Below are 17,989 nucleotides of genomic sequence, written 5' to 3' on the forward strand. Positions count from 1 at the left end.
AGGATCTTCTCAGAAATCTATATTCATTGACCTTCACATCTTCTAGTCATATTTTTTAAAAAGTATAAGCACTATATATATAGTGCTTATATTTATTATATATATATATATCCATATATATATATTTAGAGATATGCTCAGGAGTGCTCATAGACTCACTATCTGCAATGGCCCCAAACAGGAAAACAACCAAATTATTTATTGACACAACAATGGATAAATGTATTATAGTATCTTTGCATAATGGAGTATTATTCAGCAGTGAAAATGAAATAGGGATAGAGTAGGATAATTAAATAGTTTAGAAATCCCACCAGAGGATTAAAGACAAAGAGGGAATTTTAAGGGAGTTTGGGAGACTGCTGTAAGCTAATGAGCACTCAAGAAAAGAATCCAGTAACTTAGCAACAATCTACACTACCTTGAAGGAAGACCAGGTGCATCCAAGCACCAGGCACACTCAAGCTACAAGTTCTTACAGTTAAAACACAAGACAATAGACATGGGGTTTGAATCTTGTTACATGAAGTCACGGAGTTAATGATCCTTGACGAGTAGCATTTCTGCATGTAGCCAAGACAGGAATAGGTGAAAGGAGAAAGAAACTAGGTGAAGGGGGACATTATACTGAAACCTGAATGAATTACCACATTTTAGTATATGTTACCACACTTTTGCTAATATACATATGATTTGAATAGCGCCATGCCAGTCCCGGTTAGATCATATAGGGTTCAAGGAGGATCTAATGTTGTAAGCCTGTAACAGGGGCGGGGCAGGCATGAAGTTGTTAGTGTGTGACCCTTAGCATGGTGGTTAGAGGTCCCACACATGTAACAGTCAGTCACACAGGTCCTGGAGGCAGAGTATGGTGAGAGGCAGATCGTGGCCTTCTCCCCAGGGCCCTCCAGGCCCTCCAGCCTCAGGACTGGCAGGTGAGCTGGGGGTCCTGGGGACGGGCTGAGGGCTGTGTCCTACAGAGCTCCAGAGCCCTCTCCATGGCCACCCACTGGTCGAGGCTGGGCACTGGTGGGAAGACCCAGACCAGGTGCTGGACGAACGTTCCCATGCAGGGTAACTGGCCCGCCCAGGGACTCCCTCTTAGCCAGGGCCTGGGCCTCAGAGGGTGAAAGCTGAGCCTTAGGACCTTGCCCTTTCTTGTCAGAACAGAGAATAACATTTGTTTTGGTGGAGGTTTACAGGAACATTGTGACCTGACCGTGACCTGACCTCAAGAACAAGGGATCTGGGGCTTCCCTGGTGGAGCAGTGGTTAAGAATCCACCTGCCAATGCAGGGGACACGGGGTTCGAGCCCTGGTCTGGGAAGATCCCACATGCTGTGGAACAACTAAGCCTGTGCGCCACAACTACTGAGCCTGTGCTCTAGAGCCCACGTGCCACAACTACTGAAGCTCACGCACCTAGAGCCCGTGCTCCGCAATGAGAAGCCACCGCGATGAGAAGCCCGTGCAACAAAACGATGAGTAGGCCCCCCTCGCCACAACTAGAGAAAGTCCGTGTGCAGCAACGAAGACCCAACACAGCCAAAAATAAGATAAATAAAAACAAATTTAAAAAGAACAAAGGATCTGACACCACGAAGTTTGCAACAACTAACCACACCCCTCTCTCACCTTTCCTATAAAAGGGCTTTGCTGAAAGCTTTCAGGGAGTTCAGGGTTTTAAAGGCATGAGCCACCAGTCTCCTTGCATGGCCCTGCAATAAACCTTTCTCTGCTCCAAACTCCGACATTTGGGGATTGTTTGGCCTCACTGTGCGTCGGGCACATATGAAGAAGGTGGTCTTCTCCCCTCCCCACTCTTTCTTTGATTACAAAAATGCAGCCCCTTTTGTTCTCAGGGTTGCGCTCCCTTGCCTGCCCGCTTGTATCTCCCACAAGTGTCCTATGCTAATAAACTCAGCTTACCACTCTGCCTCATGCTGAATTCTTTCTGCAAGGAGACAAAAGAACCTGAGCTTCAGTTTAAGTCCTGACATCAGGTGAGCGGTTTTAATTAAAAGACAGTGGGTCTGAATCCCCTCCTAAAACAGGGATCCTCGGTTCAAGTTCCAGTCCCATCCGAGAAGGACTGTGGCTTCAGACAGAGCCTGCTCAGGGCACTCATAACTCTGACAAAAACTCTAACAAATCTGAACCAGTAAATAAAATATACAATGTTAGAAACTAAATGATGTGATAATAGGAGTGATTTTAAGGCAGTTTATAATACACTCCTTGGGTCTTTTGTGAGAAAAAACCGAGAAGATTCTTAATTTATTTGAAAGAAAATAGTCAATGTCGAAATTTAAGGGGAGATTACAGGATTTTTAAACTGTGGTTGTGGCTTTAAATACATATTATACAATGTATTTGACTAAGTCTTGTCTCGTAAAAATCTTGTTTTAAAGAATAAATTAGCAGCTCCCCAAATTCAGATAATATAAAGATTTTTAAAATCTTAATTAAACTTAAAAATTCACTCTCAGAGTTTTCAACGATCCTCTCCAAAACGTGCTCCTGCTGCCTACTGAACTTTTGCTTCAGGGAGTACCAAGGCAGACCACCACGGAACCCTCCTCCAACTCGTGGGCCCTCGGGCTCCTCAACGGGGCAGAAGGAGCAAGGCCCAGGTGGCGGCCCCACGGAGGCCAGACCCAGGGGTGGGTCTCAAGGTCGCCACCCGAGCCCGGCTTTCTGAAAGGGGACAAGGGTCTGGACACTGACGACCAGCGGGCGCAGGGGTCCCACAAGTGTCTGCTCGGCAGCGCTGCACAGCGGTGACGGGGTCCTGGTATTTCAACCCGCAAGTCGACTTCGAGCTTTGCTTTGGAACGACCCTCCAGGACAAATGAACATGAACTTAAAAGAAAAGCTGGCCGCACCCCCATGCCGCGTTTTTAAAGCTGTTCATCTTGCGCTGACTTGAGCCCGGAATCCCTAGGAGGCCCCGTCCTTCCAACAGTCACTCCGGACGGTGCCGCAAACGGTTTACAACCCAAGTCCACAAATTCAACCCGCAAGTCTAGGCGTTTGCTCACCGGCACCGGCACCCGCATCAGCACGGGGCTGCACTCGGAAGACGAGACACCGCGCGGGCTCTGAATGCCGTCCGCACCTCGGCCACCCGGAGCCGGAGACCGGGAGTCCCGGCGGAGACCCGACCAGCCGCCCGCGAGGAGGCCAGACCAGCCACGGCCCCGGCCGAACGCCGCCCTTTCCCCACCCCGCGGAGCCCAGCTTCCCGAGGGTCCCCCTGCAGGCGCCCCGTCCCTGCAGGCGCCCCCCCTCGCTAGGGCCCCCATTTTTTTCCCCCAGCTCACCGCGCAAGCTCTCCTCCTGGAGCCCGGCGTTCTCGCTCTGTGAATGCGGTGAGGAGAAGGAGCTTCCGGGGGGCGGGGGTCAACGTCGAGGTCGGCGTTAACGTGAGGTCGGGGTCGGCGTCGGGGTCGACGTCGGGGTCAAAGTCCGCGTCGGCGGGCGGGAGCTGGTGCGGTAGAGGGAGCGGGAACCCCGGGCTAAGCTGCTTGAGCGCTGCCCCCACAGACTTCCAATGTATTTTCTATACCCCTTCCTCTCCTCAGGTACTACTGTTATGTGTGTATAAGGCCACTTGACTTTGTCCTACACCTCACTGATGTTCTGTGCTTAAAATATGTTTTCTGTGCTGTTTCTGTTGCTACGTCTTCAAGTTACTAATGTTTTCTTCTGCATGCATTGTCTAATATGCCATTAATCACATTCAGATAGTTTCATCTCATATAGTTTCATCTTCTAGTCTTTCTCTAGAAGCTTGATTTGGATTCTCTTTTAATATTTTCCGTGTTTCTATTTAACATGTTTAATTTTTCTTCTAGTATCTTGAACATATACAATACAGTTAAAACGTCTATTTTAATGTTGTAGTCTCTTAATTATATATCTATGTTAATTCTGAGTCAATTTCAAATGGTTGGGCTTCCCTGGTGGCACAGTGGTTAAGAATCCGCCTGCCAATGCAGGGGACACAGGTTCGAGCCCTGGTCTGGGAACATCCCACATGCTGCAGAGCAACTAAGCCTGAGCGCCACAGCTACTGAGCCTGCGCTCTAGAGCCCGCCTGCGAGCCACAGCTATTGAAGCTCTGGCACCTAGAGCCCATGCTCCATAACAAGAGAAACCACCGCAATGAGAAGCCCGCTGACCACAACGAAGAGTAGCCCCCTGCTCACCGCAACTAGAGAAAGCCTGGGCACAGCAAAGAATACCCAACGCAGCCAAAAATAAATAAATTAATAAATTTTTTAAGTTATTTAAAAAATTTCAAATGGTTATTTTCCTCTTAATAGTTGGTATTTTCCAGCTCCTTTGCAGACATGGTAATTAAATTTTTTTTAACTTTTAATTAAAATTTTTTTAAATCGTTTTAATTTTTTAAATTAAAAAAATTAAAACTTTAATTTTTAAAAATTAAAAAAAATAATTTTTTTATTTATTAAAAAATTTTTTTTGGCCATGCACATGCCACGTGGCCTGAAGGATCTTAGTTCCCTGACCAGGGATGGAATCCATGCCCCCTGCAGTGGAAGTGTGGAGTCTTAACCACTGGACTGCCAGGGAAGTCCCACATGGTAATTTTTTGTTGGATGCTAGACATTGTGAGTTTTACCACTTTGGGTGCTGAATGTTTTTGTATTCTTATAAATACTCATGAGCTTTGTTCTGAGACATGGTTAAGTTAATTGGAAATAGTTTGATCCTTTTGGATCTTTTTTTTAAGCTTTGTACACAGGACCAGAGCAGCATTTAGTCTAGGGTTCACTTTTTGCACCTACTGAGGCAAAACTCGTCTGAGTACTCTACCTAATGCCTTGTGAATTTTGATGTCTTTCACTCTGGTTGGTAGGAGCAGATACTATTTCTGGCCCTATGTGAGCTCTAAGGCTTGTTCCCTCTAATACTTTGGGGTGAATATTTCTCCATTCTCAAGCGTTTCCTCACAGGCATAAGCTGATAAGTATTCAGTAAGCTGATAAGTATTCAGCTGAGTACTCAAAAAGAATGCTTTGCAGATTTTAGAATTTTCTGTCTATGAAACTCTGTCCTCTTTGGTATTCTGCCTTACAATCTCTAGTTTTCTTGCCCTCCCTAGGGTCCCAACTCTGTATTCACCTCATGGAGACTGCCAAACTGTACCTGAGTTTTCACTCTCTGAACTAGAGCCTAGAAACTTTCTGCAGGCAGTAAGCTGGGGCAGTGACCTCCACCTCATTAGTTTCCCATATCTCAGGGATCACAGTCCTAATTTCCAGTGTCTTGAGACCTGTTGTTTCATATATTTTGTCTAATTTTGCAGTTGTTTCAGAAGGGAGAGTAGAAAGTGGTCACTGTTACTCCATCTTGACCAGAAGCATCTAAGAAGACAATGAAGCAAGAAATTCTTTCTTAGGGAAAGAAATTTTAGCTTAAAAATAATAAACCTAGCCAAAATATTATTCTAGTACAAAGGCAGCTCATGGATTTTTTTGAACATGAAAGAATTCTATAAATACAAGACCCCTGATTCATTCTTAAAGAAAAATTATTCAGCGAGGAAATCCAGCTAAGCAGGCAATATGTGAAAATAAAGGATAATGGTAATTGGACTTTAAATCCATTAACATGTATATAATTAAGATATATAGGAATTATGACTATATAGGAATTATGGAAAAGAATGTTATAAACCTTGACAAAGTAAAAATATTTTTATATCAGATAGATTTTTTGTTTCAAGCAACAAAAGCAGGCTCTGGATAATTTAAACACAACAATAAAAACTTTTACTGGAATCATGAGGGAGGACCACTCACAGAATCAGAAGACATGCTGACTATATAGGTCTTAGAGAAGACAGGTACCTGAGAGGTTCCAAGGATCTAGATCACAGGTGTCAATTGGCTCCAATCATTTTCTTTACTTGGTTTATAAAGGTCAAATTATAGTCAGAGACTCATATTTGTCTAGCTTGGATACCGTACTCAACTCTTAGCTAGCATAGGGAAAACATCTTGGTTGAAAATCTCCGAAAGACTTGATGTAAAGTGGTTAGTTTGGTTAGTTCCCCAAAAGAATATCAGTTACTAAAGTAGGGTGGGAGGATGTTTGTTAGATCAAAACAACAGATGCTCATTACAGTAATTAACAAAAGTAAGGGGATGGTAGGGGGAGTGAGGAAGTTTGCTAATGTCATTTTTCATGGCAAGAAGTTGCTGAATGCTAATACATATTTCAAAATAACTTTAAAATGATTCCAAACATTTTAAACACTTCTGCAATTTAGTTATTTTAATATTGGATAACTCTTTCAGTAATTAAAAGTTCTTGGGCTAAAAAAGTTATATTCAGTAATTGTGTCTTCAATTTTATTAGTTGCTTTTTCTTCAGTTAAGTTCAAGCTAATTAAATGTAAAAATAATTTCAAAATAGTATGTATAATATAGTTCCATTTAACATAACTAATTCTGTCTAGCTGTTTTTATACGTTATCAGATGTATTTAAAAAACAGCTCTGTGGAATTTAATATTGAATGTTTTTGGTTGCTTGAATTATGCGTCATTTGTTGCTTCCTTTTATCTTTCAGTATTACTGGAATTAATTCTATTGAGTTTGTACCTTTGTGTAAAGACCTTGAAGGTCACATGTTGGAATCTCTCTCTCAAAAGAAAATTCATAGAAATCGTGAAAAAGATATTTAAAAACATTACTATATACATAGTCATGCTCAAAAACAAGAAAAGCACCTCTTCATGGACCAAAAACTATAAGGCATTTGTACAAGTAGGAAAGAGTGAGGTAAACCATAGTAAAAAACAGAGGCTGCCACCACCTCAGGGCCAGGACAACCACTGTTGCAAAGCCAAGATTGAATCCCCCCCAGCCAGAAACTGTTACGCTGAGGCTGAGGCCAAATCCATTTTTCACCCACTTGGCCAGACCAAGGCCTAGAACTAAAATCCCATACTTCAGGGTTTCTCAGTGATGGCACTATTGGCAGTTTGGGCTGGATAATTCTTTGATGTGAGCGGCTTTCCTGGGGATCGTAAGATGTTTAGCAGCAAATCCTTCCATCCCCAGTTGTGACAAGTCAAAATATCTCCAAATATTGCTAAATGTCCCCGGGGTGTGTGTGCAAAATCACCACCATCATACCTCCTTAGACTAAAAGAGTTTCCAGAATAGTGGGCAGGATATATAAGTCAAACATGTAACACACTATAGTAAAGATTCAGAACAGTAAAGATTTTTTTTAATCCTAAAGAGAAAAAAGTTTAGATAGTCTACAAAAAGAAGAATAAATTTGACAATAACTATTTCATGAGCAAGATTAGATGCAAAAAGAATATGGGCTGTATGATCAAAGTACTGTGGAAAAACAACTTTGAAATTAGACTTCTCTCCCTGGTCAAACTATCATTAAGGTTGAGGGCAAAATAAATAAATTTTCAGACTTGCAACGACTAGGGATTAAAAAAATCAATCATAGCCCATCCCCTAAAGAATCACTGAATAATGTCCTTCTATGAGAGAAAAATGACCTAAGAAGAAAGCAGCTGTTTCAAGAAAGAAGGGTAAACAAATGCATCAGTAAAATATAAGGTTAATCTGTATGTATTATTTTCTAATTGTCAGATAATTCAGTAGCCTTCATATATGCAAACTACATCTCTTAGAAGGTATAGGAAAGGAAAAAAAGTCCTATTGTAATTCCAACAAAAAAGATAAAATAAGAAAATCTGTGACAAGAAATGTCAAGCCTATATGAATAAAACTATAAAACAAAACTGAAGGAACTTCCCTGGTGGTGCAGTGATTAAGAATCCGCCTGTCAATTCAGGGGACACAGGTTCGATCCCTGGTCCGGGAAGATCCCACATGCCATGGAGCAACTAAGCCTGTGAGCCACAACTACTGAGTCCGTGTGCCACAACTACTGAAGCCTGCACGCCCTAGAGCTTGTGCACCGCAACTGCTGAGCCCATGCGCTGCAACTACTGAAGCCTGCGTGCTCTAGAGCCTGTGTGCTGCAACTACTGAGCCCACGTGCTGCAACTACTGAAGCCCACGCACCTAGAGCCTGTGCTCTGAAACAAGAGAAGCCACCACAATGAGAAGCCCGTGCACCACAACAAAGAGTAGCCCCCACTTGCCACAACTAGAGAAAACCCCCGCACAGCAACGAAGACCCAATGCGCCAAAAAAAACAAAAAACAAAAAAACTGAAGAAGCCAAAAGAGAACTTGTACAGATAAAGAGTAGACTGTTTGTTTTAAATTAAATTAAATTATTTTATTTTATTTATTTTTGGCTGTGTTGGGTCTTTGTTGCTGTGCGCAGGCTTCTCTCGTTGCAGCGAGTGGGGGCTACTCTTCATTGTGGTGCGCAGGCTTCTCATTGCGGTGGCTTCTCTTGTTACAGAACACAGGCTCTAGGCACGCAGGCTTCAGTTGTTGTGGCTCATGGGCTTTAGAGCACAGGCTCAGTAGTTGTGGTGCCTGGGCTTAGTTGCTCAGTGGCATGTGGGATCTTCCCAGACTAGGGCTTGAACATGTGTCCCCTGCATTGGCATGTGGATTCTTAACCACTGCACCACCAGGGAAGCCCAAGAGTAGAGTGTTTTGGATAAGAAAACTCAAAATCATAAATGTATCCATTTTCACTAAGTTAATCTTTAAAGTCAATGTCATCCCAATAAAAATACTGACACAACTTTTTCCAAAGCATCAAAGTTTTTTTAAACTTCATTGAAAAATCAAAAGCAAGATTATCTAGGAAAAATCTAAAAAGGAAAAAGCTGAGGGTAATTAGCATGGCCAAGTATTAAAACATATTGTAAAGCTACAATAATTAAAACAACACGGTTCTGCTGTGTGGCAGGTCAATGGGATGGACTAGAATGTCCAAAAATAAATTCAAATATGTCTGGGAATATTACATATATTAAAGGTGGCATTCATATTACTTGGAAAAAAGATGGATTATTCAATAAATGATGTTGAATGACTTGAGTACCTATTTGAAAAAAATTAAGCTTGGGCCATACATCACAGTTGACACCAAAATAAATTCCAAATGGATGCAATACTTAAATGTAAAACTATGGAATCATGGAAGTACATCGAGAAAAAGTAGGACATTTATTTTTTTATAATCCCAGCATACGGAAGGCCTAAATATGGCCCTCAATCAGAAACCAGGAAAGAAAATAATGATTTTTTTTAAAAACAAAAGTATCTTTATAGCAAAAACACTATAAAAGATCAAGAAATGAACAACACACTTTGAATATATTTGCAACAAAAATCGAAGAGAATAGTTAACTTCTTTTTAATATAAATTTATTATTTATTTTTGGCTGCATTGGGTCTTTGTTGCTGCATGTGGGCTTTCTCTAGTTGTGGCGAGCTGGGGCTACTCTTCGTTGTGGTGCACGGGCTTCTCATTGAGGTGGCTTCTCATTGTGGAGCACGGGCTCTAGGCGCATGGGCTTCAGTAGTTGTGGCACATGGGCTCAGCAGTTGTGGCTCACAGGCTCTAGAGTGCAGGCTCAGCAGTTGTAGCGCACAGGCTTAGTTGCTCCGCTTCATGTGGGATCTTCCCGGACCAGGGCTCGAACCTGTGTCCCCGGCATTGGCAGGCAGATTCTTAACCACTGTGCCACCAGGGAAGTCCCAAAGACAATAGTTAACTCCTAATTGTAAAAAAAAAGTTTCTACAAATCTAAGAGAAAAAAAAAATAACATCCCCAAAGAAAAATGGCCAAAGATGTGAACAGGCAGAAGAACACAGAAAAGGAATTTAACATAGTTCCTAAATTTATGGAAACTTCGGTCATGATATAGAATCATCAGTTAAAAACTACAACAAGATATCACTCTTTTTCACTTATTATATTGGCAGAATCATTAAGTTCAAACTTAATTGTTTTACCATTTGGTAGGGAAAAAGCACTTTTGTATATTGTCATAAAGTAGTACAATTTCTATCAACAACAATCTGGCAGTAGCTATCAAAATTTTAAATGCGCATATCCCTTTACCTAGCAATTCCTCTTTTAGGAATTTATTCTACATATATGGTTAAACATGTTTGAAATGACTTCTGTGCAGGTAACTGAATTTCACTTTATATCTAATAGCAGAAGACTACAAAATAGTAAATATCCACCCAAAAGGGTTGAATAACTTAACGACATATCACATATTGTAATACTATGAAGCCATAAAAGAATAGAGCTCTCTATGCATATTGATGTGGGACCATCTTTATTTATTTATTTAATTTTTTAAACATCTTTATTGGAGTATAATTGCTTTACAATGGTGTGTTAGTTTCTGCTTTATAACAAAGTGAATCAGTTATACATATACATATGTTCCCATATCTCTTCGCTCTTGCGTCTCCCTCCCTCCCACCCATCTAGGTGGTCACAAAGCACGGAGCTGATCTCCCTGTGCTATGCGGCTGCTTCCCACTAGCTATCTATTTTACGTTTAGTAGTGTATATATGTCCATGCCACTCTCTCACTTTGTCACAGCTTACCCTTCCCCCTCCCCATATCCTCAAGTCCATGCTCTAGTAGGTCTGTGTCTTTATTCCTGTCTTGCCCTTAGGTTCTTCATGACCTTTTTTTTTTTTCTTAGATTCCATATATATGTGTTAGCATACGGTATTTGTTTTTCTCTTTCTGACTTACTTCACTCTGTATGACAGACTCTAGGCCCATCCACCTCACTACAAATAACTCAATTTCAGTTTTTTTATGGCTGAGTAATATTCCATTGTATATATGTGCCACATCTTCTTTATCCATTCATCTGTTGATGGACACTTAGGTTGCTTCCGTGTCCTGGCTATTGTAAATAGAGCTGCAATGAACATTGGTGTGCATGTGTCTTTTTGAATTATGGTTTTCTCAGGGTAGATGCCCAGTAGTGGGATTGCTGGGTCATATGGTAGCTCTATTTTTAGTTTTTTAAGGAACCTCCATACTGTTCTCCATAGTGGCTGTATCAATTTACATTTTCACCAACAGTGCAGGATGGTTCCCTTTTCTCCACACCCTCTCCAGCATTTATTGTTTGTAGATTTTTTGATAATAGCCATTCTGATCGGTGTGAGATGATACCTCATTGTAGTTTTGATTTGCATTTCTCTAATGATTAATGATGTCGATCATTCTTTCATGTGTTTGTTGGCAATCTGTATATCTTCTTCGGAGAAATGTCTGTTTAGATCTTCTGCCCCTTTTTGGATTGGCTTGTTTGTTTTTTTGTTATTGAGCTGCATGAGCTGCTTGTAAATTTTGGAGATTAATCCTTTGTCAGTTGCTTCATTTGCAAATATTTTCTCCCATTCTGAGGGTTGTCTTTTTGTCTTGTTTATGATTTCCTTTGCTGTGCAAAAGCTTTTAAGTTTCATTAGGTCCCATTTGTTTATTTTTGTTTTTATTTCCATTTCTCTAGAAGCTGGGTCAAAAAGGACCTTGCTGTGATTTATGTCATAGAGTGTTCTGCCTATGTTTTCCTCTAAGAGTTTGATAGTGTCTGGCCTTACATTTAGGTCTTTAATCCATTTTGAGTTTATTTTTGTGTATGGTGTTAGGGAGTGTTCTAATTTCATACTTTGACATGTACCTGTCCAGTTTTCCCAGCACCACTTATTGAAGAGGCTGTCTTTTCTCCACTGTATATTCTTGCCTCCTTTATCAAAGATAAGGTGACCATATGTGCATGGGTTTATCTCTGGGCTTTGTATCCTGTTCCATTGATCTGTATTTCTGTTTTTGTGCCAGTACCATACTGTCTTGATTACTCTAGCTTTGTAGTATAGGATGTGGGACCATCTTTAAGGTATATTGTATGGCGAACAAAGCAACATGCAGAAAAAAGTCTATCTTTTGCTTGTAGAATTGATATAAGGATGTGCTTGCAAATGCATTAAATACCTTTGGAAGTATCCTAAAAAAAATTGCAGTAGCATTTGGCTCCAGGGAAGGGCAAATGAGTGTCAGGGGAACACAGATGTGAAAAAGACAGCTTTTGCTTTTTATGACTTTTGCATTTTGTGTAATGTAATAATTTGGGGCATTTACTGATATGATTTTGTCATGTATGTATGTCTTTACCTGTTGATGTAACAGTTTTATGAATTACTTTCTTAGTTTTCTATCATCCTGTATCCTGGGATAAGTTCCTTATGATCAAAATGAATAATGATGCATGAGGAATGGGGAGGAGTAAAATTTGAAAATCACAGAAAGTAAAAACATATATATATATATATATATATACACAATGACTCTTTGCCATCTAGGATTTATGTGTTAAGATTTTTTCATATTTGCTTTAAGCTTTTGTTTAAATAAAAGAAATAACATACCTTAGCAAAATCTGAACTCCTCTTTCTTCTCTTCCCCACCTAATTTCTTTCCCTTCTCCCCAGCAGCAAAAACCATCATGACTTCGGTGGGTATCCTTTCAGGCTACCTGTTAATAGTTTACACACACACACACACACACACACACACACACACGGTGGCATCATCATCAGGAGTGGCATAGGATGAAGTAAAGTTGGAGGGCAAGGCATTGGGGTGACTATGGCTTTTAGTTTCTATGGCAACAATAGTAATTACAAAGACTGTGGAGTAAATTGCCTTTTTCTGATAGCTCTAGGAAGGATAGACAATGAAAAATTGAGATTGAGAGCAAAACTATCCCACTGAGGGGATCCACGGAAAACAAAAAAGCCTTGGAGCGGTCACTCATCCCATATAATTTTCAGGGCAGATATGGCTGAGCACCATGCCAAGGGCCTGACCGGTAGGGTTGTTGAGTTAAATGCTGATTAACTACAATCGCACCAAATCTCTTCCACTAAGGGAAGGGCACTGGTGTGGAAGGACATCTTGGTTGCTTCCAAGATTTGGCAGTTATGAATAAAGCTTCCATATAAACATCTGTGTGTAGGTCTTTCTGTGGACATAAGTTTTGAACCTCTTTGGGTAAAAACCAAGAAGTGAATTACAGCACCGTGCACTGCCCACTACAAAGAGGGAAGCTCCATGTTTGGTTGGTTTCTCTGAATTTCAGACATGCAGCTCTAATCTACTTTCTGGCAACCAGTAAGGCTGCCAGAGGACAGTACTCTGTAGCAGGTCCAAAGTGAGGATGCCCAGCCATTTTAACATGATGACCCAGCAGACCCAATGGGAATGGAAGGTTCTGTAGAAGACAGAGTTCTGAAGAAAGCCTCTAACAAGCCCCAATAACAACCCCCAAGGCTTTGGAGGAAGACCATGCTCTCTTCTGCCAGCAAGTGTTGTCCATGTGAAATCAGTATCTGGCTTCCCACAGGGCCCTATTGAGATTGCATGTCTGACCATGGGGCACCAAGTAACTGTGTGACCTGATGACCTGAGATCCCATCACATCCTAGGGGTCGTCTGATCCACTAAATCATACAGTGAAGGTGCACAGTAGAATTTTCATCATAAAATGGAACTCATATATATGAGACTGGGCACAAGCGGGTCTGCAAGACAAAAACATGCTATAAAAGCAGGCAGCTCAGACTCCCATGGTATCTCCATCCACTGTTTCACTGCCTTTCCCTCCACTCACAGCACTGGACTCAACCAGAATGGATGGTTGCTGCCCTCTGCACCACTCAGGGGTAACCCTGCAAGACAATGCCAGAGGGAACTCCTCTAGGTCAGCAACAGTCTTTGGGCTGGAATGAGAGACCTTCAAGGACTAAAAATCTACAGGAATAAAAGTTTAACCCCATGAGGTAAAGACTCACGTCCAACTGAGGTGGGCAGAGCTTGGAGGAGTTGGTGGGAGAAGGAAGACTGCTATAATTACCAGCCGAAGCCTCAGGTCAGCTCCAGAAGTGGGACAGCAGCAGTTAGGTTTTGTGCTAATTGATGTTTAGCACAAAAACATCATTGTTTCTTTGATGTTTCTTTCTCCCCTTTCCCCTGTGGCCTGATAAGATTGGGGATGGCTGACATTTTTGGTTTCAGATGAACATCTGACTGAATTGACACCATGGGAGGGCAGCTTCATTTACTGTGTTGGGGATATTAACCCTTCACCCACAGGAAGGATAAGAGTAGATGAGAAGGTGTGTTGTGAACATCTTCCATTTGTCCCTCTGGGATCCATTCTCCATCCTATTCTGGACCCTGGGAGGCTGACTGGATGACATTAATAGGCTCCCTGGCCAGCTAAATTCTGGTTGATTTAACCCATAGGGACAATGACTGAAAATTAGCAGGAGGGAGGAGAGTAAAGCAAGGCTTTTAAAAAAGGACAGCCCATTTTACAACCATATTATCACTTTTCGTGCTTTGCCATTCTTTTGTACTCCTTTGTTCACAGATTCCAGTTCGTATCTGCCACGGGATTCCCAGCACCTAGAACAGCTAGTTTCACACACAGGCAGACTTTCTTCTTAGACAGGGGGGCCTTCCAATCAGTTATCCTTCAGAATATACAGCTGTGTTTCCATATTGGAAACATGCTGGAGAGAGCATAAGATTCTGTACAATAGTTGTCTCAGCCACGCTTGGAGTGATCTCAAACGTGACCTTCCTTCCCAAGTTCGAAAACCAGACGACACTGTCCAACCTGATGTGCTCATCCAGCCCCTCAGATGCCTTGTTGCTCTGGATTACACCCTTTGCTTCCTCATTTCTTTAAGGAGCTTCATCTGCTGTGCTTATTAAAACACAAACCCCTTGCAGGGAGTGATCCTTTTTAAAAAAGAACTGGCATAGCTCTGCCACATGGGTCTCCTCATGTTCCAAATACAATTCGCTCTAATCTCTAAAGTGCCATCCACACCCTGAGCCCAGGAAACCCCCAGAAAGTCAGGAGGGATGTTAGGTGGAGAATTTCCTCTGACGTCCTGCACTGCTCTTTGCAGGTACTTGCCTTTTGGATCTCACTGCAAACCACTCTGGTGTATTCTCTTCCTGAATGCTAGGTTAAGAAGTGGGGAGGCCCCTGTAATCCAAGTGGTGCAAATTTACAGAAAGTAGTCCAAGAAAACCAAAAAAATATTCCTGGGCAATTCTTTGTCCTTTTAGTGATCTTTTTCCTCATAGTAGTCTCTGTTGTCAGTGTGGAAATTCTTAGCTTCATCAACCATGATATGTTGCATCTTTTCAAACTTAACTTTTTCATGAAGCTTTTCTGAGCTATTGCCTGGTAGATGTTTACTTGCTATTACAAATGTAAGACACAGCTCCTTTCACCGTCTTTCCATGCTGCCATAATGGTGCACATAGATGTCCTGGCTGATGCTCTCAACAGTATCAACAATGCCAAAAAGAGAGGCAGATGCCAGGTTCTTATTAGGCCGTGCTCCAAAGTCATCGTCAGGTTTCTAACTGTGACAATGAAGTGTGGTTACTTTGGCGAATCTGAAATCACCGATGATCACAGGGATGGGAAGATTACTGTGAACCTCACTGGCAGGCTAAATAAGTGTGGTGTGATCAGCCCCAGATTTGATGTGCGACTCAAAGATCTAGAAAAATGGCAGTATAAGCTGCTCCTGTCCTGTCAGTTTGGTTTCATTGTACTGACAACCTCAGCTGGCATGATGGACCATAAGAAGCAAGATGAAAACACACAGGAGGGAAAATCCTTTGATTCTTTTTCTAGGGATGTAATGCATACGTGCAAATAAAATGCCTCAGAGGAAAAAAAATGTAAGACACAAACGTATGTTTTCCTAATGAAATAAAGAAAGCAGATTATTTTTTTAATTCTTTTAAAATTGAAGTATAGTTTATTTACAATATTTTATTAGTTTCATGTGTTCAATATAGAAATTTAATTTTTATAGATTATACTCCATTTAAATATATTATAAAATAATGCCTATATTTCTCTGTGCTGTACAATATATCCTTGTTGCTTATTTATTTCATACATAGTAGTTTGTACATCTTAATCCCATACCCCTATCTTGCCCCTCCACCCTCCCTCTCCCCACTAGTAACCACTAGTTTGTTCTCTATACAGTAAATGCCCTGCATACGAACCTTCAAGTTGTGAACTTTCAAAGATGCCAACATATGTTCCATCAGTGTCAGGCATGAGTGAAATTGCAGCTTGCCCTCCGTCTCCTGTTGCCGACGAACCTTCAGCTCTACGGTCTTCCCCCTCCTCTCCCTCCTCCAGTCAGTAACTCTTCTTGCCTGTTCACTTGATGACAGCCCCTGTATGCCAGCTGTTATACTGTACTACTGTGCTTTTCAAGGTACTGTATTGTAAGGTTAAATTTTTTTTCTTTATCTTTTGTGTTTGTTTTATTCTGTATTATTTGTGTGAAAAGTATTATAAACCTATTACAGTACAGTATTATATAGCTGATTGTGTTTGTTGGGTACCTAGGCTAAATTTGCTGGACTTACAAACAAATTGGACTTACGAATGTGCTCTCGGAACGGAACTCATCTGTATGTAGGGGACTTACTGTATCTGTTTTTGTTTTGTGATATACATTCGTTTGTTTTATTTCTTAGATTCTACATATAAGTGAAAACAGAGTATCTGTTTTTCTCTAACTTATTTCACTAATCATAACACCCTCTAGGTCCATCCATGTTGGTGTAAATGGCAGAATTTCATTCTTTTTTATGGCTGAGTAGTATTCCATTGTGTGTATATATATATATACCACATCTTCTTTATCCATTCATCTACTGATGGACACTTAGGTTGTTTCACATCTTGGCTGTTGTAAATAATGCTGCTATGAACACTGGGATGCATGTATCTTTTTGAATTAGTGTTTTTGTTTTCTTTGGATATATACCCAAGAGTGGAATTGCTGGGTCATACAGTAGGTCTATTTTTAGTTTTTTGAGAAACTGCCATACTGTTTTGTACAATGGCTGCACCAATTTACATCCCCACCAACAATGCATGAGGGTTCCCTTTTCTCCTTGTCAGCATTTGTTATTTGTAGTAGATTTCTTGATGATAGCTATTCTGACAGGTGTAAGGTGATATCTCATTGTGGTTTTTATTTACATTTCTAAATGATTAGTGATGTTGAGAATCTTTTCACGTGCCTATTAGCTATCTCTATGTCGTCTTTGGAAAAATGTCTATTCAGGTCTTCTGCCCTGAAATTAATTTTTACACCTCTTTGGTCTCCTTAAACCCGGAAGAGAGGAAGAAAAGCATAGAGTTCAGCTGGATACTTCTTAGGTACCTATGATATATCAAGATGGCCCGTGAGCAGTTGGACACAATAAAAATATTTTGGCAGAAACTAACACACCATCGTAAATCAATTATACTCCAATAGAGATGTTAAAAAAATATTTTGAGCTCAGATAAAAATTACAGCTTTTTTCCATTAAAATGTAATCAAATGAGTGTATTGGTTATCACTACAAAAATTTAATTATTTTCTGAAATACTGCTATAGTGCACAAAAGAGGTATGCAGTAATAAAGGAGTAGCATATGGCAAACCAACTGTTCCATTGAGAACAGCTAGAAAAGGCAGTTATAATACATAAAACATCTGTCTGAAGGCATTATAAAGCTGAGGTAACCAACTTTGCTTTAGACAAATTAGAGATTTGCCCAAAAAAATCAGAGATAAACAAAACTGTCAAAACTTTCCTTGAGTAGCTAAGTCGCTGACTGGATTAAGATAATCAACTGCTGTTCTATCTGCCTTGCAAAGGAGAGTGTGTATCCTCTTGAGAGGAAGACAGTATCGTCTAGATCTTCTATACTTTTTTTCATACAGTGTCTAGCATTTAATTGAAAATTACCTGGCATGCCAAAATACAGGACTTTATGGCTGAAGACCAAGAAGAATAAAAACATACACTATAAATAGACCAAAGTTAAGCCAAATAATGGAATTATCAGACAAGGACTGAAAAAGAGCTATTATTTATGTGCTTAAGAAAAGAGAGGAAAAGAGAGA

At 40.8% G+C, this 17,989-nt stretch overlaps 1 pseudogene; it reads left to right on the forward strand.

The window, feature by feature from the left end:
- Positions 1-15,302: 15,302 nt before the first annotated feature.
- On the forward strand, positions 15,303-15,697 carry LOC136138256 (small ribosomal subunit protein uS8-like; annotated as a pseudogene).
- The last annotated feature ends 2,292 nt before the right edge of the window (positions 15,698-17,989 follow it).

Source organism: Phocoena phocoena, chromosome 19 (genome assembly GCF_963924675.1).
Source record: "Phocoena phocoena chromosome 19, mPhoPho1.1, whole genome shotgun sequence".
NCBI lineage: Eukaryota > Metazoa > Chordata > Mammalia > Artiodactyla > Phocoenidae > Phocoena > Phocoena phocoena.